This window comes from Macrobrachium nipponense, chromosome 24 (genome assembly GCF_015104395.2).
Source record: "Macrobrachium nipponense isolate FS-2020 chromosome 24, ASM1510439v2, whole genome shotgun sequence".
Taxonomy (NCBI): domain Eukaryota; kingdom Metazoa; phylum Arthropoda; class Malacostraca; order Decapoda; family Palaemonidae; genus Macrobrachium; species Macrobrachium nipponense.
Window position 1 is genome coordinate 57,744,189 of NC_061091.1, and position 23,800 is coordinate 57,767,988.

A 23,800-nucleotide genomic window follows, 5' to 3' on the forward strand; every position below is an offset into this window, starting at 1 on the left:
TACGTGGAGCATTAAAAAACGTAATGCTCCATTTACAACATTTTTCCCGTCAGCATTCTTGATTTTTTTAAAATGTTGTATAGAATTTCGTTAACAGTATTTGAATATTGTGTTCGCTGTGCCTCCTACTCTGGGTGGCTTGAGAGTAAGATCTGTCGATAAACGTTTTGATAAACTATCGTAAACGGAATAGATAAAAGGTTCTGATTAACTGCTTGATAAAATTGATTTCCTTGGAGGGAAATTAACAATAAGTTTCGAAGGCTTTATGAGTTGAACGGTTTTGAAAAAGGGAGACGATGAACAATTGATAAGAATATTTCTTAAAGGTTTTGATGAAGGATTGTGACAAAAGTTTTTAGTGGACGCGATGAAAGGCGTTTTTGCAAGAGAGTTTGATTGATTATAGGCGTTGTTGGTATTAGGGGCTGAATTCAAGCTTTTTATGAACCCTTTTAATAGGTGATTTTGTTTCTTCATTGTTTTTTATTTTGAGTTTTGCTCATGGTTCACTGATTATAGAGAAATAAAAGTGGTTGTTGATGATTCATGAGAGTTTTGAGCCGAAGATGACAAAGCTGTTTTATGTGCTCTCTCTCTCTCTCTCTCTCTCTCTCTCTCTCTCTCTCTCTCTCTCTCTCTCTCTCTCTCTCTTACTGTTTCTTCGTCCCATCTTAATTTGCAAGTTTTCATATTTTCAATCGTGGTCATCGGCCTTCTGTTACTGCTTGACATTAGGCTGCCCGTCTCATGGGCCGTCCATTATAATCTGTTGTCAATCTCTTCATAAAGATCCCTTCTGTTTTCGAACTTTATGTTTCCGTGGTCAGTTTCTTCTCCCACAATTCAAGTGCATTTTACGCCTGATTATTCTTGGAAGTTCTGTCGCTTTATTGGGTATTCTTTGAAGCTTTGTAACTTATCGCCTTGGCGTCAGTGAACTTAGTTGTTGTACGTAGGAAAACCACAATATTAATTAAGGGCCTTCACTTTTTTGTTTTGTCCTTTTTGTATTCTTGGCAGAGGAAGGAGTCTTTATTGCTAATAGTAACCTTTCGGCAAAAATAGACATCTCACGACGCTTGAGATATTTCATGCAAAAATGTGAAAGGAATTTGCATGGATACGGAAATACAGTAATGTGAAAACTATCAGGGTTTGGTTTTTTTTTTTTTTGTCACATTATTATTATTATTATTATTATTATTATTATTATTATTATTATTATTATTATATCCCTATCACAGCCTGTTCGCCGGGGGACGGGGAGGGGTCCGGGTTGAAGAAGCTTAGCATCTCAACATAGACTATGCATAAACAATCCCTGCATAAACAATCCTGGGGGTCGTTTATTTTGGGAATGGCTGCTTCTCAGTATCCATTTGTGGAAGTATTATATGCATCTCTCTCTCTCTCTCTCTCTCTCTCTGGGGAAACGAGACGAGGAGTAAACCGTCTGACGACATAGTTGGTGGGTCGCCCGTCATCTTTCTCGAACCGAGGATCGTTGTGCCTCTTTGCTTGAGTTGCTACATCTACTGGTTGGGTCTTTCGACCTCTGGTAGTCTGTCATTCCCAAGGGCCCTTAAACACTAGAGGTATCCTTCAACCATTAGGCTCCTTTCTGTCATTTGTGTGTATATATCGCATCTCTAAACACGGCCAATCCTTGCTTACAGTCCATCATCATTTTTTCCATTTTTACCTAAAGCCTAGAATCCCATAAACTTACGCCTAAAATTTACGATTTAATTTTCTCAGTCAGACGAAGACGAACAGCATTACCTGACAGTTTTTCTACCAAGCAGAAGTTAGTTTGGATTATATTTCATAGATTTCCAGTGAGTTCCCTAATGCTATTCTCCTTGCATTTTGATACATTTTTATGTATATGTTAATTTATTGTTTTATTTTTCCTTTATGATAAGTGAGATCTCTTCTTTCTGTATTTTTCTTTACCTCCTCTTGCTTCCTAATGCGCGCTATATTCTTTGGAAGCTTGAATTTCGAGCCAGTGGCCCCTTTGGCGCCTTATTCCTTATGAATGAAGTTCATCTTATGACTAATAATAATAATAATAATAATAATAATAATAATAATAATAATAATAGTAATATATTTGTTATTGCTACTCGAAGCTAATAGGCGAATATACTACCTCCACACTTCCTCCCCCCCCGCACCCGTCGCTCTGTTTCTGCAAAATAATAATATACTATTTGTTATTGCTCGCAAAGCTGATAGGCGAATGTACAGTCGGCCACACAAATAAGTAAACACATTTCAGCCACAAGGGCTGGATGTGATCTGGTAACACTGGAACTGTGCCTCCAGACGCACAATGAAACCCGCCTCTCCACCGTGGCCACCGCCCTCCACAAGTCTTCCCCAAACATTTTTCCCTCCAACCTTCACTCCCACCCTTTCAACCACACGTTTATAACTTCTGCTCCCTCTCTCTAATTTCTCCTTTAAGGAAAATAATATAACTGAATCTATTCTGTAGGTTTATTTTCTCATCATGTGGAGGCGAGAAAACCCGTCTGTTCAATTTTTGTCGTAATAATATTATTACTTGCTGTTACCGACAGAAGAATTAACTCGGTTTCGTGGCGCTCTCTTGTAATAATGGGATTTAGCTATCTACCAATAAAACCCTTGTCTATCAAATAACAGCATACCTACTACTCTTTAATTATAATTGTAATATCAACAGCCGCATTCCAAATTCTTATATTACAAAGACAACTAGCATCAGATCGTGTAGGACCTTACGTAACTCAAATTAAGCATTGAGAAATAAAGAAGGCATAAGTTGAGGAGAGAAAGACCTCCATGGGCCTAGAAGACACTGAAGGAGGAGAAACAAAGAGACAGTTATAAGAGAGAGGACAACAGCAAGAAGGAGGCAGACGGAAAGGAGACAGTGTAATAGAGCTGAGAGTGTGGCTGGTGTCACAAGGGGCACCATTACCCTCTTAAGTATAAAGGGGGCATAGGTCTTGACTTGTCATAGGGGCTATTATGGGAGTCGATTCTTCCTTATGGTTGGACGTTTGTTTGGTCACAACCGACTATCATTGGATCACATCCGACATTGGGTCAAATTCTCGTATTTTTGTGCATGATTTTAACTGCTCGGCATACGTCTACATTTATCGATGGCAAGCATGTGCGTTTTTGTTTGTTTGTGTTCATCCTGCAGGTGAGAATTCCCACGTTAAGAATGTATCAAGTAATAATAAGATTATATCCTTATATATATATATATATATATATATATATATATATATATATATATATATATATATATATATATATATATTATATATATATATATATATATATAATTATTTGATGTCCAAACCTGATATTAGTAACATTTTAACGTATAGTAAATTAAGGGACAAATATTACAGCACCCTATAATTACGGATACACAATAGATTGAAAAATAACGATTTAATATGAAATGTTTTATATAATAAGATACGACCAAAAAAAACTATTGCTTAGTCTCAATGAAGGCACACTACACTTCAAACAACAACAATATCTTAGTTTTATTAAGACTTTCTGAATAAATTCATCCCGCCTACCAAAAAATGTTTCCTCCTTCTGTTACAGTATCAGTATTTAGTCCATCCACCATCGCTGGCGCCTTCATTTTGCCCGGCAGTATGTCAACGAAGACTTGGGTTTCTGGGCAAGAGTTTTTTTTTTTCGATGAGAAAAACATTTGTGTCGACCTCGCACGACAGTTGCACTGTTGGCGATGCAATAATACAGGATACTCCAGTGAGCACATCTACGATCAAGCCAGAAGCGCCAACGTTACCTGTAACGTGTGGGGTTAACTTATACACCCTGGGTGAGCTGGCAGAAAATACAGGGAAGATTCAACGCCGACCAATACCTTGAAATACTGGAAGACATGATGGTCCCAACTGTTCGAGCCATGGCATTTCCCTACCCAGAGCGCATTCTGTTCATGCAAGTATGAGTTTCATCTCGCAAATTGCAGTAATGGGAGCAAAACTCTATTGTATGCCTGGTTTCATTAACTTGTATTATTAACTTCTTCTATTTATACAGAACTTGTTACAAATGTAAAAATATATGAGTTGTTGCAAGTCAGAAGAGAAACATTTGAGCTCCGTGAGAACGAATCAGTTGTATGGTTGTTGGTTTCTTGAGGTATTTCGCCATCTTCTTGCATCAAAGTTCAAGGGTGTTGATTTTTCCTTGTTTTAAGAAACTACTCACGGCGTTTGTTCCTTTGACTCGCACGACACAGCACTGAGTGTTGTAACTACAGAATATCTGACTTTCATTTGGTATTAATTTTAGTAGGCAATGGTAATGCTGCTATTATTATTATTATTATTATTATTATTATTATTATTATTATTATTATTATTATTATTATTATTATTATATATGAAGTAATAAAATAAAATCCACACTATATAAAATGTGTATTAAAACTACATTAAAGACTGGAGCTTTCGTCTACTTGATCAGTAGATCTCATCAGCCGTACTGATTTTTCCTTTTTCAAAAATTATACAAAAAGTTACGAAGGTACAGGCAGGACTCTGGAACCGTCTCCAAGGGAGATAACAACCAAAACAAACTATCTCAATCATGTTATCCTCGTTCAAATGTCTGGCCAAAAGACGAGCCGATCGTCGTGGTGAACTACCTCTTCTGGAGACGGTACTAGGGTCCTGCCTGTCCTTCGTAAATTTTTTGATATATATTGAAAAGGAAATATCAGTACGGCTGATGAGGTCTACTAATCAAGTAGACGAAAGCTCCCGTCTTTATGTATTTTTGATACACATTTCTCATAAGTGTAGACTTTTATTACTTCAAGATATTCCAGTCATCGATTTATGGTGTAAATATATATATATATATTATATATATATATATATATATATATATATATATATATATATATATATGTATATATATATAGCAAGTATCATATGAGGTGTCATTTGTCGGAAGGGGGAGCTGGCCATAATCTTTAACGTAAGGTTCCGTCTCCCAGTTCAAATCTCTCCTTCCTCCTGGTTTGAAAAGCTAACGCGAAATTCCACCTTTCTTCCTCTCACGATAGACTTCAACTTCACGTGGCTTATGGCTTCGAGCTCTTTGGAGGGGTCGAAGGTGGAATAATCTCTCAAGCTTTTTTCAACCAGGAGAAAAGGAGAGATCTAAACAGGAGAAAACAGGCAGAACCTTAAATTACAGATTATGTCCTGCTCACCCTTCACAATTTGACGCCTCTTGTAAAAAATAATTAATATATACTATATATGTGACGTTTGTTTTGCAGGACAACTGTCCCATTCACACAGCCAGGATAGTTAAGCGATGGTTTGAGGAACAACGAGACATTGACCTGCTGGACTGGCAAGTAAGGGGTGTGATATGAATCCCTTGGAAAATTGCTGGGGGACCATCGTCAAACTCCTGGATCCCAGGCCAAGAGCGATAATCAAGGCAGCTCCTCCAACACACCATGTCCGGATGGAGATATTCAGAAAAAATCAACACATCGTCTACAATCATGTAGGCTCCGTCCCCAGTAAGACTACAAGATGTCATCGCCAACGATGGTGGATGGACTAAATACTGATACATATTTTATAATAAATGTTATTTTTTTGTTTTTCAATCTATTGTGTCCATAATTATAGGGTACTGTAATTTTATTTGTCCCTTAATACGTTATACGTTAAAATTTTACTAATATAACAGGTTTGGACGTCAAATTTAAAATATATATATATATATATATATATATATATATATATATATATATATATATATATATATAAGGCTATAATCTCATTATTACTTGATACATTCTTTACGTGGGAATTCTCACCTGCAGGACGAACACAAACATACAAAAATGCACATGCTTGCCATCGATAAATGTAGACGTATGCCGAGCAGTTAAAATCATGCACAAAAAATGCGAGAATTTGACCCAATGTCGGATGTGATCCAATGATGATCGGTTGTGACCAAACAAACGTCCAACCATAAGGAAGAATCGACTCTCATAATAACCCCTATGACAAGTCAAGACCTATGCCCCCTTTATACTTAAGAGGGTAATGTGCCCCTTGTGACACCAGCCACACTCTCGCTCCTTATTACACTGGTGTCTCCTTTTCCGTCTGCCTCCCTTCTTGCTGTTGTCCTCTCTCTTTTAACTGTCTCTTTGTTTCTCCTCCTTCAGTGTCTTCTAGGCCTATGGAGGTCTTTCTCTCCTCAACTTATACCTTCTTTATTTCTTCATGCTTTATTTGAGTTACCTAAGGTCCTACACGATCTGATGCTAGTTGTCTTTGTAATAATAAGAATTTGGAATTCGGCTGTTGATATTGCAATTATAATTAAATAGTAGGTATGCTGTTATTTGATAGACAAGGGTTTTATTGGTAGATAGCTAAATCCTATTATTACAAGAGAGCGCCACGAAACCGAGTTAATTCTTCTGTCGGTAACAGCAAGTAATAATATTATTACGACAAAAGTTGAACAGACGGGTTTTCTCGCCTCCACATGATGAGAAAATAAACCTACAGAATAGATTCAGTTATATTATTTTCCTTAAAGGAGAAATTAGAGAGAGGGAGCAGAAGTTATAAACGTGTGCTTGAAAGGGTGGGAGAGAAGGTTGGAGGGAAAAATGTTTGGGGAAGACGTGTGGCCACGGTGGAGGGGCGGGTTTCATCGTGCGTCTGGAGGCACAGTTCCAGTGTTACCAGATCACATCCAGCCCTTGTGGCTGAAATGTGTTTACATATATGTGTGGCCGACTGTACATCTGTTGCTTTTCGAATAAAAGCCGGGTGTGCTGATTTTAGTGAGGTTTTAGAAAGATTTTGTTTTTAGCAGGTTTTGTAAATATTTAGCTGGACGAATTCCATCGCGTAGTAACCTGCCTGGGCTCTGTTTCTGTAGTGACCGTATTTCTATAGCTTTCTTCGATCTTATTTCCATTGAAGGTGTCATTCCACTTCGATCAAAGAGAGCTTGTTGTCGTGTGGTTATGCCGAGTCCTTTATGAGTTGTCAGACTAGGGTGTGTGTGTGTGTGTGTATGTATGCGCGCGTGTGTGTGGCGGGCTAACTAACGCGAAAAGGGACTTTTTTTTTTTTTATCAATAAAGTTTATTTACAAACATGGCAATTTTCATTTACACAATAATTGTTTACAGTATTATTGTTATGTAGGACTTCTTTCATAAATTCATCTGTCACAATTGATTTGAGTTGTCACCATTAATTGATTTTAGGAGCCATCTGCAATAATTTACTTTAGCTTTGAGGAAACTTAAGGTTTCTATTTCATTAAAGTTTTTAACTCTACTTTTCCATAAAGATAGTTACATATCAATGAGATTGCTGTGCTTTTGTCTTTGTTTTTTTTTATATATAGTCAAAGTCAAACATTAAAAGTTTTAGCCAATGTCTGTTCATAATAGAGCACATTAATGTAAGTTTATTTTTGAACCACCTAAATACATTATACACCTTACTGCAAAACTAAAAAATATGCATTGTATGTTCTGATTCATTACAAAAATCACAATTTCCGCCTTTCCTTGTTTTCAATAATGCAAGTCTCATATTTGTAGGCAACACCTCATGTACATATTTATATAAAAATTCCCTTTCCTTGACATCTATTATTGAGTAGTTAATGTTCTAACATATCCTTTCCCAACGCAACAAAGGATAATTACTTTCAACAATGGCAGGAACTTTAACAAATAAGACACTACAAAAAATTTTACTACTTATATTTGGAAAATTTGGATGTTTACAAACTAATCTTATACTTTCTATTTCCCTGGAATAGAACATTAGAGGAACAAAGAATTCATCAACACATGGATCTGTTTTAATCAAATAACTCGGAGGAACAAAGGATACATCAACACATGGATCTGTTTTAATCAAATAACCCAATCTGATTTACACATTCATAGCCCTTCCAATTAAGACTTTTTTAAGATTTGTGGCTGCAAGTATGGCAGCATCTTTATGATAAACACTATGTTCAAGCCACCTTCATATTTGGGTAAAAACAAAGTTGCTCTACGTATTGGCTGATATTTCCCCTTCCATAAATACCTGAATATAATAGCATTTATTTTCTGTGCATACGTTTTATTAAGTGGCAATGAGTGAGATATATACCAGACTTTTGATAACAGCAGTGAATTTACTATGATAGCTTTTTGAAAAGTTGTAAGGTATCTATCTGATAACATGTTTATACCCGTTTCTGTTTGACAGTAAATAATTCCCAAAATGTTTAGTTCATTCTCTGTTCTTTAACCATGGTATTTCTGTTTGACAGTAAAGAATTCCCAAAATTTTTAGTTCTCTGTTCAATTTGGCACCTGTTGCTTTTTCAAAATCACTTATTTCACTACAGACTTCTACCACTGAATGATCGGTGGCAACAAAAACTGGTGTGACATCAGCAAATCCTTGGATGCACACTTTAATTTATTTGGAAGCTGAGGTGGCATAATGTTTTTATTCAGTTTAATTTTCAAATATAGAGGCTCCTGCTGCCCATTGATACATAAACAACAACTACAATTTTTATAAGAAATTCTTACCAACTCTACGTACAGGTTTGGTATTCGTAATTTACACATAATTTTGAACAAAAAACTGTGGTGAACAGCATCAAAGACCTTTGTCAAATCCAGTTTTACAACAGCTCCATTTAGCTTTTTATTTACATAATGAATTATATCATGGATGTTATTATTACAGTTGACAATGGTTTTCTCTTTGACACTGCAGTATTGTTCTTCAGATATTATTTTAGGAATAACATTTTTAAGCCTGTTTCCCAATATCTTAGCTCTGACATTGAGGTGCCTTTGGATTAATTTTGGGGAGTTTTTGTTCAGAGATTGGGATGATTTCTGGAATCTCCCAACTTTTTTTCAGTGAGGGAGAGAATTGGTGTAGACTCAAATTTTGTTGACAAGTGCTTTCCCATACATGAAGGTTTTACAGTCAACATTCAAAAGTGAAATTATAGGTCTCCAGTCACTTAATATCTGACCCTTGGTCCCCTTACTAAGTAGTTTTATCAAACCAGTATTTTGTGGTGAAGTCAGACGTTTACATTGAAGAACTTTCTTAACAACCAATAATAATTCGTCTTTTATAACAGACCGAAATTCCTTATAGAATTCAGCCGGTAGACCATCCATACCTGGTGCTTTCCCATTATTCAGGCTCATAATAACAACCATTAACTCCTTTTCATTAACATTTGCATTTAGTATGTCTCAGTCATCTTCGTCAAGTTTATTATTAGAGAGAGCCAGAAACTCCCCCCTGAAGATTCATATCAACATTCACTTTCCAGATAAACGATTGTAAAAGTCTGTAGCATAGTGTAATATGGCATCTGAATTATACAATACTTGTCCTTCTGGTCCCTTGATATAAGGTAATGTGTTGTCATTTTGTGTTCTTTTCTTTTCCATTAGCAGATGACACGACAACCTTTTCACCTTCAACTTTGTCCCTAATTCTCTCGCCCTAGTTTTCACCCCTTCACAAATGCCATTTTTCAAACGCTCAATCATAGTTTTTATTGAAGTTATTGTTGCAAATTCCACCTTGTCGTCATTTGCTTCCATGTGTAATCCTTTTAACCTGTACTGCAAGAGACCATATTTCTCCGATGCCATCCTTTTAGCTAGCTTGATAAGTAATGCTTTAATCTGAACCTTAGATAATCCCACCATTCTAGTATATCAGAGAATTTACACTTTTCTCTTTTTAAAATCTCCCATAAGGGCCTGAAGTTTTCCTTTACCTCATCATTTGCCAGTAAACTCACATTTAATTTCCATACGCCCCTACCAGTTACAATAGTTTGATATTTTATTTTTGACAAAACCACGTTGTGATCTGAAAAGGATATGGGCACCGTTCCACATAAATTAATATTCCAATATAGTGTTTTTTTTTTTACATATAGTCTATCAATACGTGAAGCATAGTTCTCTCATACATACGTGTATTCTTTTGTTACATTTATATTTGAGACATCCTTCAAACCAATTCCCTTACATAAAATTTAATGAATTTCTTAGACTTTAATTTTTCATCCCTTGTGCTTACATCCCCTAGGCTTGTTACAGAGTTGAAATCTCCCCCACATATTATGTTAACGTTATTCCCTACATAATAATGCAGGTTGTCAAAAAACTCTTCCCTTTCCGTCTTTCTGCTAGTGCTACAATACTGTATAAAAAAAATTGTACTCTCAGTAGCAATACTTATCAATCCATAGTTACTATAGGGGCAACAGAGGTTTGTGGTAATTTCCTTGATCCTTTTTCCTTGTTTTCTCTTATTTTACTATTGTGCATATTATTTGTCAGATCTGTTTCTAAAACAACATCATCCCGAGTCCAAAGAATTTATTACTTCTACATCACTGCATCTCTCAGGAACACTACAAGACTTTACATTATTCAATGGATTACTTTTTCCGAGAAGTGACCCTGCCTGAGAATACTTTTTTCCTTTAACGCTGTCCAATCTCTCATTCTTGTATTCAGCAGTTGTATTACCCAAATCCTGATTAGATTTCTCTAATGTTCTTGAGTTAACATTCTCCTTTTGACCATTTCCAACCAGACTAACATCAGTTTTTGGGCAAACATTGTCATCTACTTGCATATTGCACTCATCCCTTTTACTTTCAGAAACTTCGACAGCTATGCCCTTTCTCTGTATTTTCTCTTTAGGCTTGTGGGACTTTTTAATGTGGCGATTCAAATGGCCCAGAGTTACATATGACTTCTTACACAATTCACAAGAGTATGGCCTATCTTGATGTCTAAGCTGCATAATTATATCTTGCCTCGAATGTTCAACTTCATGGGAATCTAGGTGCCATGGCTTTGGGTGCGTTTTGAAGACTTTTCGTTATCAATTTCGTCGTTTAGTGGCTAGCTATTCATGCCTGCATAGTTCGTCACTGAAAAAAAAAAAAAAACTCGCTTTTAACGAAACCAACATTTAAAACGGTTCAAATCACATCTAGAGCCATTGGAATAACCACAGTCCAATGTAAAGAAATACTGTTCGAATATGTAAAACGTACCCTACTCGTTGGGCAAGACATAGAGGTTAGTTTATAGCGATGAGTAAGAGTTAGGGTGGCCATTTCCAAATTCCCAAAAAGAAGGACTCAATTTTTTTTTTTTTTTGGCCAACACCAATTTAACCTAAATTAAGCATGATTATTGAGGAGTTGAAATATAAAATGCATATATATATATATATATATATATATATATTATATATATATATATATATATATATATATATAATATAAATATATATATATATATATATATATATATATATTATACATGACATATACACATATACATATATATATATACATATATATACATATATATATATATATTATATATCTATATATATATATATATATATATATATATATTATATATATATATCATATACACATATAACATATATATACATATACATATATCACATATATATTACATATATATATACATATATATAAAACTTGACTTGGAGTGTTTAAATCTCAAATAGTGTATGAATAAAGAACTGAAATTGATTAATATTCAATTGTATTGAAGATGGAACAATTTATTACATAACTGGGGTGAAAAAATTAACATTATTTCGGTAACTAAAGGAATTAGCAATCTGATGTTTGCAATTTTGCCCTTTTCCTTGCCATCTCTAAGAGTTTTCTGTTGGCTAGAATCTTTTGTAAATGGCTGGACAGATACAAGTACACTGCGGCTCCATGCCTAGTGTTCCTAACTGTGCCAACAGCCACTATATAAAATTATTGGCCTCATGTAAAAAAAAATAAATGGTTCTTGTGCCCATCAGTTCTCACTGTTTTCGTATATGTATTTGTTTATATTTTTAGCATTAATATTTTTTATTTAGACAAACCCAAAAAAGCAGGAGAAATTAGCGTCCTTTTTAAGGTGAAGCAGGACAGAGGACAGAATGCTCAAAAACAGGACTGTCCTTCCTAAAGCAGGACGTCTGGCCACCCTTTAGTCTATGAGTCCCATATTCAAATGAAATTTTCCTCCTATTATGATATTGCTTCGGCCCAGTCGTCCACTTTTTTGGTTTGAAAATATATATAAATATATATATAATAATATATATATATATATATATTTATAATATAATATATATATATATATATTATATATATATATATATATATATATATATATATATATATATATAAACACGGTTCTTCAACTTCGGACATTTCTACTTTATAAAACAATTCCTCTGCTTCGGACACTTCTGCTGAATGAAACTATTATCAATATGATAATAATAATAACAATAATAGCATTATTAACGCCCCCCCCCTCTCTCTCTCTTATAACACGTCTAATGTCTTATCGCTTGGCGATAGACTTTTTGTTCTTCCCTTACGGCTGTTATCCGTAAGTAATGTTTGGTTCCTCTCATCTCCCTTGGATATCTTAGTAGAGAGGTTCTTTCTTGTCTAGAGGAGATGATTCAAACAGGCTAGTTGAACAAGTTAACAACTTTATTCTGTAACTCCATACTAGGAGATGCAGCTCGGTCGGACGACCGATATGTTTGATAGTTGGCGTGGAACTGCCATTCTAAAGCATCGCGTCGATAGCGGAACATTAGCTATCTCAGCAATTCATATAAAAACACATACGTAGTTCGCCGGCTCGGAAGTTACAAGTTTCCGGCGTAGGTTAACAGGTCAACCGCTTCCCATGGAAGTTGTTGTGCAAAGCTATCATAACATAAAAATGTTGACAAAGCTTTGAGCTAGATCAGGCTACTGCAGACAACGCATAGCGTAATCTAAGGTTCTGCTTTGTCACGTAGAACCCTCCTAATGCCATGACCCCAGGTCACTGGTTTATATATATAATGTAATTCTTACATTAGGCTCGGTCTGCTACCTATTCAAGCCTTGAATAACAAAAAAAAAATTACTTTAAACATTGTCCATAGGAGCGTGCTCGTAACATACTAAGTGATTAAATGCATAAAAAGATTCTGTTACATACCCTTGTTGACATATTCATAAACAAAGATAAATGCATGGAAAATATAGATCCATGTTTGGTAATAATAATGATTATGTACCCAAAAATAATAAAATGGTAAAAATCAAAACATGTATACATGATTAATATGATAACATGTAACCTGATTAAGAATAATGGTTTACTAAATAATGATTATAGCATGATCATGGATAATTGTTAAAGAGTACTTGTCACTCTTTATAATAGATAAATATAATTGTATAATAGTATAACAATGTAATTCTGCAGAAATTCAATATATAGGGCTGATATTTTATTAGGTGCCCGAAAAATACCTTTAGGAATATATTAATGTATAATATTGGGCTCATAATGATTTGTTAGGCGCCCTAAGATACTTTAACTGTTCAAATGCAAAGGCGTGAGTCTTTCTTGTCCTACATTTTTGCCAGCATACGGACCGCTTTTCACACACAACACAATTCCAGACAATTCCCTAGGCACGAACTGAAGTGGCCAGGTTCAGGCGGCCCTAAACGCAAACGACTTGAGTTTAACGGGTACGTCATCCAGACGGGCCAGTACGTTCCCTTGGAGATCCTTCTGTTTACGCCTCAGCCTACGCCAAGCAAAGATGTTGACGGCGATAACCAATATGGCCGTCACGCTGAACACGGCTAGCAGAATGTAGTAGCGAAGATGTTCTCCACCTGCATAAGTCGATGACGCGTGGGTCATCTCAGCCAGTTGCGTCAGACGATGAGCTACTCGCGCGTTGTATGGGAGAGGTAGTGATGGGATGATTGTGGTAGCCACGTGTAGTTCGCGAAATACGCCTTCTCACGTATTATCGTGTTGACCCCTCTAACGGTATAGTTTGTAGATGTCCCCGTACAACCATCGGCTGCTACGAAGATAGGGGCATGGGCGGTGGATGTGTCCGGACACACGACGTCGAGTCCGGCCTTATCATAACGGATCCAGGAACCATTATTCATCCTGTAATTGAATTTATTACCGTAAAAGGGATAAAGTTTCCTCAGACAACCTTCGCTTGTATGAGAGAGAGAGCCGTTTAGCACTATGTCTAACTCACATGAATCCGATGATATAGGATAGAATTCAAAAGAGTCAGCTGTACAAATTTTATTATTCATGGCTTCTGAACAGTGAGTGAGTTTTTATCTAAGTCTTTAATGACTGTAAATGATTTCTTATCAGAAGAAATCAGTACATGCCCCGTTAAATTGGATATTACTGGATTTGAGTTATTCGTCATAAAAGTAGGAAACGGTGCTATTTTGTATGATTGCCAAGCATCGGAAGAATCAAAAGGAATTGTGATCATAATTCTATAATTTTCAACGCTGACTGATTATTAGGCTATAATAGAATTCTACTTTATGGGCATCTAATAAAGGAATATAACCTAGCTTCTCCCGTCCGTTTTCTAAAGTTAACATCAGATCTTTAATAGGCATGAGGTGAGAGATAACACCCTTTTGTTGCTAACGTAATTGCTTCTACGTAATCTTTTGACTTTTCAATAAAATGTGATATTTTCACACGGATATGATCTATTTTCGAACTACAGTAAGCTAAAGTAGCCAGCAAATGTTGAACTTCCATGACCTGATCGATATGATTTGAATGTTCATTAACGATATTCATTATTTGATTGATCGAAGATACTGGCTGCGAAGTTCTGATAAGGCCAGTTCCGTTTTGTGTTGCAAAACTCAATTCTTTTATTTTGATTATTTATCTTGAGGCGATTTGAGATTCCTAAGCCTAGATTCGCAACTGATCCTAAGATGTTTAGTCCAGCTAGAATAAGCGGGTTGCGGCGTTCAAGAGTATTGTGCCGCACAGACCACATCAGCAGGTCACGAGCGAGTTCTTCTGCCTCGGCGGTTTTTATTTTGTATGTATCATAAGACAACATTTCTGCGACGCTTGTTGTTTGAGCTAGTGAAATCTCTGAGTTAGCATGAAAATTACGTTCATGCATTTCCTTAAGGGAAATACCAAACCTCATCAGGTCATTCTTTAAGTTAAGGACGTCATCTTCAGGTAAGAAAATAGCATGCATATCTACTTCGATAATAATATTACTTGACACGATGAATACATCATCGATTCTCTCGATAATCGAGCCATGATTAAATTCTATGTCTTTAGTCCTAGCGCTCTTTCCATACAACAAAGATGTCTGAATACACAATATCACTCCTAACAATAACAGATTCATTTTTGAAAACCTGCAATGAGTAAAACAGATGTAATAACTCGCGTAAAAGAATAGGTTACATACAATATGATTAATAGATATATATATATAAATTATTATACAAGTTTCATAAATACAACCATTTTTTCCCTCACTCCATCTACCTTTCTTTAGATTCTGATATGTGCCAATGGGACTATTCTCACATCAGGGGGTTTGGATACATTTTGAACCCTAACTCTATTGGCCGTTAAATTTTCTAAAATGTTAAACGGGCCTTCAAACTTAGGTGTCAGTTTATAATTTAAACCTTTACGCACGTATACTGTATGTATACCTGATCGCCCACTGGTCATTAATGTTTCTAAGTTGGCTTAGCTATTTTATCATGATTTTTTTCATTATTCTATCTGTGCTTCTTCTAAATTCTTACGAATTATATTATATCGACTTATGCTTGCATCCATAACATCCTTTAGAGGATTTGATAAATTAGTTGTAGGCTTTAAGATGTGGAAAGGCGTTCGGGCCGGGATACCGTACAGTGCCTCGTGCGGTGTCATTTTAATAGACACGTGATACGAGTGATTAAGTGTGTTATTACCGCAGGTCTGGCAATGTCCCAGTTGGGATCTGCCCCCACCTAGGTTTAACCCTTAAATGTTTAAAACCTTCCGATTGGCCCTTTTCCACTCACTAGCCCATTAGACTCTGGGTGATAGATCATGGTATTGATTTTCTTTATACTAAGGAATTCGCACAAGGAGTTAAGGAAACTGATTATTGAACTCCCGCCCGAGTCTGAGATAATGATGTGTGGAATTCCATGTTTACAAATGTAGCACTCGTAAAACTTCCTAGCGCACTCAACCGCGGTTTTTGTTTTAAGCGCTATAAGTTCTGTATATCGAGTCAAAGCGTCTATATTACTAGGAGGTGCTTATTTCCTCTGTCTGACTCGTAAAATCCTGTTAATAAATCTAAATGTACTCTTTCAAAGGGTTGATTTGGCACGGGTAAGCCCCTAGGCTGACAGGTGTCTTCGTGTGCCCTTTGTATTCTTGACAAGTGCGACAATTTGCTATGTGCTTTTTTATATCTCTAAGCATCGTATGCCAATAAAATAAGGATTTGGCTTTCTGTGACATCAAGGTATAACCCGGGTGTCCGTGCAGTGGATTTTCATGCAACCACTTTAAGACGGTGGGTATGAGTGAGATAGGCACCACCACCTGGTTGTTATTCAACTGCGGTGTGTTGCGGGTTTTCCTCGTCACGGATCTACACAGGATATTTTCCTGTAGGATATAATTCTGCTGCTTATACTTTAGGTATTCTTTTTCCTTCGGATTTCCGTTTAACGCAATGATGATTTTTTCTATTTGCGGATCTTTTCTGGGTCCGTCTGTAATAGTTCAGCACTCCAGCCCAGATCTTCCTGTTCGATATAGTTTTTTTAACAACGGGCATGGAGGTTGAGATATCTATTAATTCAGCTAATGGCTCGGTACAAGATGAAGAGGGGTTGCGTGATAATGCGTCAGCAATGATATTTGCTTTCCCAGGTAAATACCCGATCCTCGCGCCAAAGTCCTGAATGATCATGTGCCACCGAGTTCGCTTGGGGCTGTGACTAAAGCCTTTAAAGAAGTCGGTTAGGGGCTTATGATCAGTGAGAACCTTGACGGGATACCGTAGATTATGAATTTAAAGTGCACGAGTGAATTAACAATAGCGAGCCCTTCCTTGTCATTACTGCATATTTACTTTCGGAAGGTCTCAGTTTTACGTGAATAAAAAAGCTATAGGGAAAAACTGTCTATCATATTGTTGAAGCAATACCCCACCTACTCCTAGGTCTGAGGCGTCTGTTGCTATGAAAAATTCCTTATTGAAGTCAGGAAATTTCAAGATAGGAGAACTACACAGTTCATCTTTCAATTTATCGAACGCCTGTTGATGAATTTCGGACCATACGAAATCTACGCCCTTTTTTATAAGATCGGTTAGGGGAGCGGTTATGATTGAGTAGTTGCGGATGAAGCGGCGATAGTAACCGCTGCATCCTAAAAATTGCTGTATTCCCTTGACGTTAGTAGGTATCGGAAAGTTACGGATAGCTGACACCTTATCGTGGACGACTTTAAGACCTTCACTAGAAACCGTGAAACCTAGATAGACTAGTTCTGTTTTAAAAAATTCACACTTACTTATCTTTACCCTTAAATTATGCTGCCTTAACCTTTGTAACACTAACTCCAATTTACGTAAATGCTCTTCTAATGTGTTGGAAAAGATTACTAAGTCATCCATGTAGGCATGTAGGATATCTCCCAACAAGTCTCCAAACACGACGTTTATCATACGAGTAAAAGTGATAGGAGCACAACGTAAACCAAAAAGGCATACGCAAAAATTCATAATGTCCCCTGGCTGTGCTGAAGGCAGTGTATGGGATACTCTCTTGTTCCATCGGAATCTGATGAAATCCTTTTAGTAAGTCTAGGCTTTGTGAAATATTTATTCTGGCCTAGTAAAGATAGGATATCATCGGTACATGGTTTACTGGGAATCTGTCCAGGGATTGTTTCTTCGTTTAAACGACGAAATCTACGCATATCCGCCAGTTCGATCTTTTTTCGGTACTACTATTAACGGAAAATTATAAGGGCTGTTTGATTTCCTAATGACTCCTTCCTTTAACATTTTACCTACTTCCTCTGTTATCTCATTCTGAAATTTCATAGGAAGTCTGTTTGTCCTTGAGCCTGATTTGATGCTCTATGACATCCGTTTTTCCTAAGGTTCCATCCGTAGTGGAAAAAAACATCATGATATTTAGTTAACAGATTCAAAAATTTCTGCTGAATTTCTTCTTCTTGAATATCTTTATTGATTTTGTTCTTTATAGATTGCAAAAGGGTTTCATCCGCGACTGATTGAGCGTGATTGATCTCAGCTACGGTAAGAATGCGATGTTTATAAACTTCGGCATCCAAGATATGTTGATTTTTGTGGATTACTAAAGTGGTATTCAAATGATTACAGACTTCGATATTACATTGCTGTTGTGAGCCGACTGTATAAACGGCTTGTGTGACGGATAATCCGTGTGTTTTCAGAGTTTCGGAAAGGATTAATGTTTCAGATCCTGGCAAGGTTCTTTTTTACACGCACTAATATTTTGAAGTTACGTTAGCTCGAGAGTTTGCGTGCAAGCTGATATTACGGGTGAGCGAGAGTTTCTGTTGGGTTGCCTGTATTATTTCTTGGTTCATGAGACAGGTGATTGGTTCCGTAATGTAAGTGACAACTCTGTCTGTCTCTTTATTATCTAAAACAGATTTTAGGGTATTAGAAGACCTATAGAATTTCCCTTTGATATACACGCCGTGTTTTGCAGGTGCTAAGATAATATTTTGAGTGCCCATAGACGGGTATCCGATAATTACTGCGGGATACATATTAATGTTTTGTACAACGACAAAGGTATCAGCAAACGTGCGCTTACCGACCTGGTACTGTACATGAGTTACGCCCACAACATTTAATTCATTATTCCCAATGCCTGAGAGCCTTATTCCGGACTTTTCTATAGGGAAATTTGAAAAGAGTAAATGATGAGTCCTTAAATCCATTATATTACGTGGACTACCAGAATCAAAGAACAAAGTGAATGACTTATGGTCCAAATTTACTGCATGTAAGGTTGGTCGCAACTCGTTTTGACTAATAATTGCATGAATTTGTTGCAAATCTACGGGAACCTGCACAGATTGTTTTGATACGGCCGTGTGTTTCATAGAAAAATCAATTGTCTCACAATGATCTGATAAATTATTAAACTGATTATTTGATACAAAAGATGTTGATATTGATGACCCACATCGCCCTCTCACCCCCTTGGAGTGAACTACGTGGTATTTGTTTTGTTTATCACACCCTGAAAATTCGCTTGCCCTTGCGAGTTCTGGCTAGACGGCCCAGGAACAGAGGTACCTGAAGCACGATTTGTTTGTTTCTGCTGTTGTGCAGAATTTCCGTTTGGTTGTTTCTTCTTATAGTACTGAGGACCCTTCTTTTTATTTGCACTAGCAACTGGTTGCGTGTTTGTAGCGTTTGGCTGTTGATTCCTCGAGTAGCAACGGTTATATGAATGAGTTGAACTATTGTGTATTGAACAAAAACGCGTCCGACAGTCTGAAATCATGTGACCTGGTCGTTTACAGTTATAACAAACCATCCCTGCAACTTGATTATTATTATGTACCACATTTACTTGTTGTGGCTTGTTCTCATTTTTTGCAAAAACTTGAATGATCGAAGGATCTAGGTCGGTACATTTAGACATGTGTTTTTGATTTGTTTATAACACATCTAATTCCGTACTGTCGGGCTGCAATTTTTTATCAAAACACCGTACTAACGCTTCAGGCAACATTACAGTGATAGACGTACGGTAGATCAAACGGATAAAATCTTTCACTTTGATTTTAGCACCCGCAACCCACCCGGAGTTACCTAACTATCCTGATATTCATTTAGCCGGTCGGCAATTAGCGCCGCCCGCTCGACAACATTGAGCTGAGTCATGGAGGCTTGGTTAAGGATATTTCTCAATGCCAATACTACATCTAAAGCCTCTTCACCCCCATCACGGCACGTAATCTTATTTTGAACTCGTCCCATGTAAGCGCTTCTTGGAAAGAAACCCCCCTTAGATACGCACTTGCGTCGCCTTTAGCAAAGTCAACGAAGCTCTTGGCCTCCTGTAATTGTACTGCTGGGTCTGTGATGCTTTTTGCATTTAAATGAGCGTCTACAGATGAGATCCATGCCTCAACATTTTGAGGCAGGAACCCATTGACCCGACCTTGAAAAGGGACTATCGCTGACCTCGCGCTAACGAGAGTCACCACGTTGGGGTTGCCAGCCGGAGTGGTTGCCATTTCGGCTTTCACTTTTTTCTTATCACTTCTATTCCTTGCAATCCTATCAAAATATCTATAAGAGTACACTCGACCACTACGTAAACGCATAAGCAATGTACTGTATAAGTGTGTTATAATATAGGAAAATCCCCCAGAGATACAAAAATACAGATAATATGATAAAATATTATACGGAGAATTCCTGCAAGAAATGGTTAATGACAACTAGAAAAGAAAAAAAAATTAATCTGCGGGCGAGAACCTCGTAGTTGAAGATAGGTTCTGTAATGAAGGAAGATTAATATGGCGAACAACTCACCCCCAGAATACTGGACGATCGACTCTTGATGAACAACACTTCACTGAGGAAAAGACCTGAATAGATAAAAATGGTACTTAGCTCCAGATTATATTGCGAAGGATTGTTGACATGGGATGACGTCACAGTTCCTGTCCACGTCTCGCGTCGGAAGTCGTGATGACGTCACGGCCTTCTCTCGGTGCACGATGCGCGGTAGAGTCCAAGATTGATGACGTCACAGCCTCCGTCCTTGCTAGATCGGGTGATGTTCTCTGTGTTTGTATTCTTCTTTCCGTCGATGTTCGATGCCGCCCTCGTCCGGTGTAGATTCTCGAAGATAAGTGATAACAGTTGCTCAAACGTCAGTGTTAAATGCTTGTATTCCTCTCGATGAAGGACATCGTTGCGTCTTCATAAACTGTTGCGTTGATTGAAAGATCCGTTTTCTCTGTTTCGTTGATGTTGAAGGTGGAAGTTAGTTCTTGTAGACCTTCGGTCGGCTGATATGGGTCTTGTTAATTATGTTCTTCGTTTATTCGCTTGCCACCACTTCTAATGTCTTATCGCTTGGCGATAGACTTTTTGTTCTTCCCTTACGGCTGTTATCCGTAAGTAATGTTTGGTTCCTCTCATCTCCCTTGGATATCTTAGTAGAGAGGTTCTTTCTTGTCTAGAGGAGATGATTCAAACAGGCTAGTTGAACAAGTTAACAACTTTATTCTGTAACTCCATACTAGGAGATGCAGCTCGGTCGGACGACCGATATGTTTGATAGTTGGCGTGGAACTGCCATTCTAAAGCATCGCGTCGATAGCGGAACATTAGCTATCTCAGCAATTCATATAAAAACACATACGTAGTTCGCCGGCTCGGAAGTTACAAGTTTCCGGCGTAGGTTAACAGGTCAACCGCTTCCCATGGAAGTTGTTGTGCAAAGCTATCATAACATAAAAATGTTGACAAAGCTTTGAGCTAGATCAGGCTACTGCAGACAACGCATAGCGTAATCTAAGGTCTGCTTTGGTCACGTAGAACCCTCCTAATGCCATGACCCCAGGTCACTGGTTTATATATATAATGTAATTCTTACACACGTACGTAAACGCACTTTCTACCATTTCCGTAGAATCGAAATATAACCTCTCTCTACTATAAATACCTAAAACTTTGCGTCTCTCTCTCTCTCCAACCCCGGTCTTGGCATAGCCAACGACCGGACAGTAGTTGACTACCGTTACTGCCTTGTTTGAAAATTCAGCGGCCGCGTCCAGGCTTCACCTCAAGTCATTCCTATTGTAAAGGACCGACGCGACGGTTTGTATAGTAAGAAAAAATACAATTTACTTTCAAAATTTGTGACATCGGGTGGGCCTCTTGACCCGAGTATATTCCTTTAGAGTCTTGTGGCTTGAAATGTCTTGGTCTGCTGCCCGAAGTTGGTTGAATTTGGCCTGTTGGTTCTTCTGGGTTGAATTTATATATTATTCCATTGTTTTCCGCCAGAGAGAGAGAGAGAGAGAGAGAGCTCGGGAAAACTGAATTACAATCAATTTCAAGTTGACGTTTTTGCAATTGCAAAGTCTGACGAATGTCAGATTGCAGCCCTTGGCGCTGACTTTTCCAGTTTACGGCAGGAATATAATTTATTGTTTATCGTATTTCTTAGGAGTGCTTATAACAGGAATGCCAGCATTCACCGGTGCTGGTTAATAATTTAAGTCCTCTGCAATTCTCTGAAAAGCTTTTGATCTGAATGATTCTCAGTCCACTTTTATAGGCCTATAGGACTATGATGACGTTGTTCATTTTTCTCGTTTAAAAAAAATACATTTTAACGTTCATTTTACAATTCAATACGTATACAATTTATGTAATTTACGTACATTTACTATGTATATGCATACATATATAGATATCCACATACTGTAATTACATATCCATTACACTTTCATGCATATTTTATATATTAAAATTCCAGGTAACTACGTGTAGAATGAGAACAAATGTTTTTTAAATTATTTACGCAATACATACCTGTTCCTGTATATACTTTCTCTTAGAACAATTAAGTGAGGAGAGTCTAACAAAAAACCCAGATATATCTAAATCCAAAACTTAACCTCATCATGACCTCATCATGAAAGTCATATCGAGGTGAACTCTACCGTTAGTAAAATTAGTATTATGACCGAGTGAAGAATTTGGGAGGATTCATGCATTAAGTTACATATATTCCTTTTCCTCATTTGTTTCATAGTCGTATTATATTATTTCAAGCTTTTATTTCTGTTCCGTTTATCACAGTAGTTGTTTAATATGTGCACTGACTCGTTCTCACTTCATATTGTTGCCATTATATATATATATATATATATATATATATATATATATATATTATATATATATATATATATATACATCAGAGGGTTACCGAAACTCAGTAGATCAGTTAAGGAGTTTATTAGGAGATACGTTTCGTGTCCATCCGACACATCATCAGTCTGTAAGTAAAATCAATTCACATTTATAAAAAATATAATTAAAGTTTAAATGCTATTTTAAAAAGAAACCATAAAATACTAAAGTTATTCATAAAAATTATAGTTAAAAGCTAAAAATACTAAAATGATTTAAAAGGTGACATTAAAATTGTAGAAATTTAGCATTAAAAAGGAATATTAACCTTAATAAAGCGAAGGACAAGAAAGGAATGGCTGTAGGACCGCCGTTTGCCCAGATCTCGACTACGCTAAGAAAAGTTGAGTAGAGGATTGACTAGAATTGAGGGAAGGAACGAGGTGCTTGATATGTAAAGACTCAAGTGTCGTTATATATTGGCTATGCTTGGTATTGTCAATTATCGAAAAATGTTTTTTGTTAATTTCAATTTTACAAAGAGCTGCATGATTTCTTATATTAGAAAGTTCAGGATTGGTTATCCTTTGGCCAGTTCTGTAGCTTACTCCCAAATGACTGGAATATCGAACTTGCAACAAGCGTTTCGTCGATCCAACGTAAGTACCGGGACACCCCGGGCAAGTAAATTTGTAAATAATATTGGATCGCATAAACGGTTGCAAATTCTCTTTATGACCAAGAAGTGAGCTTATTTTGAGAGGATTAACAGGTATTAAATTAACTTTGAGGCTTCCGAACTCTCTTTCAATAATTTTCTTGATACG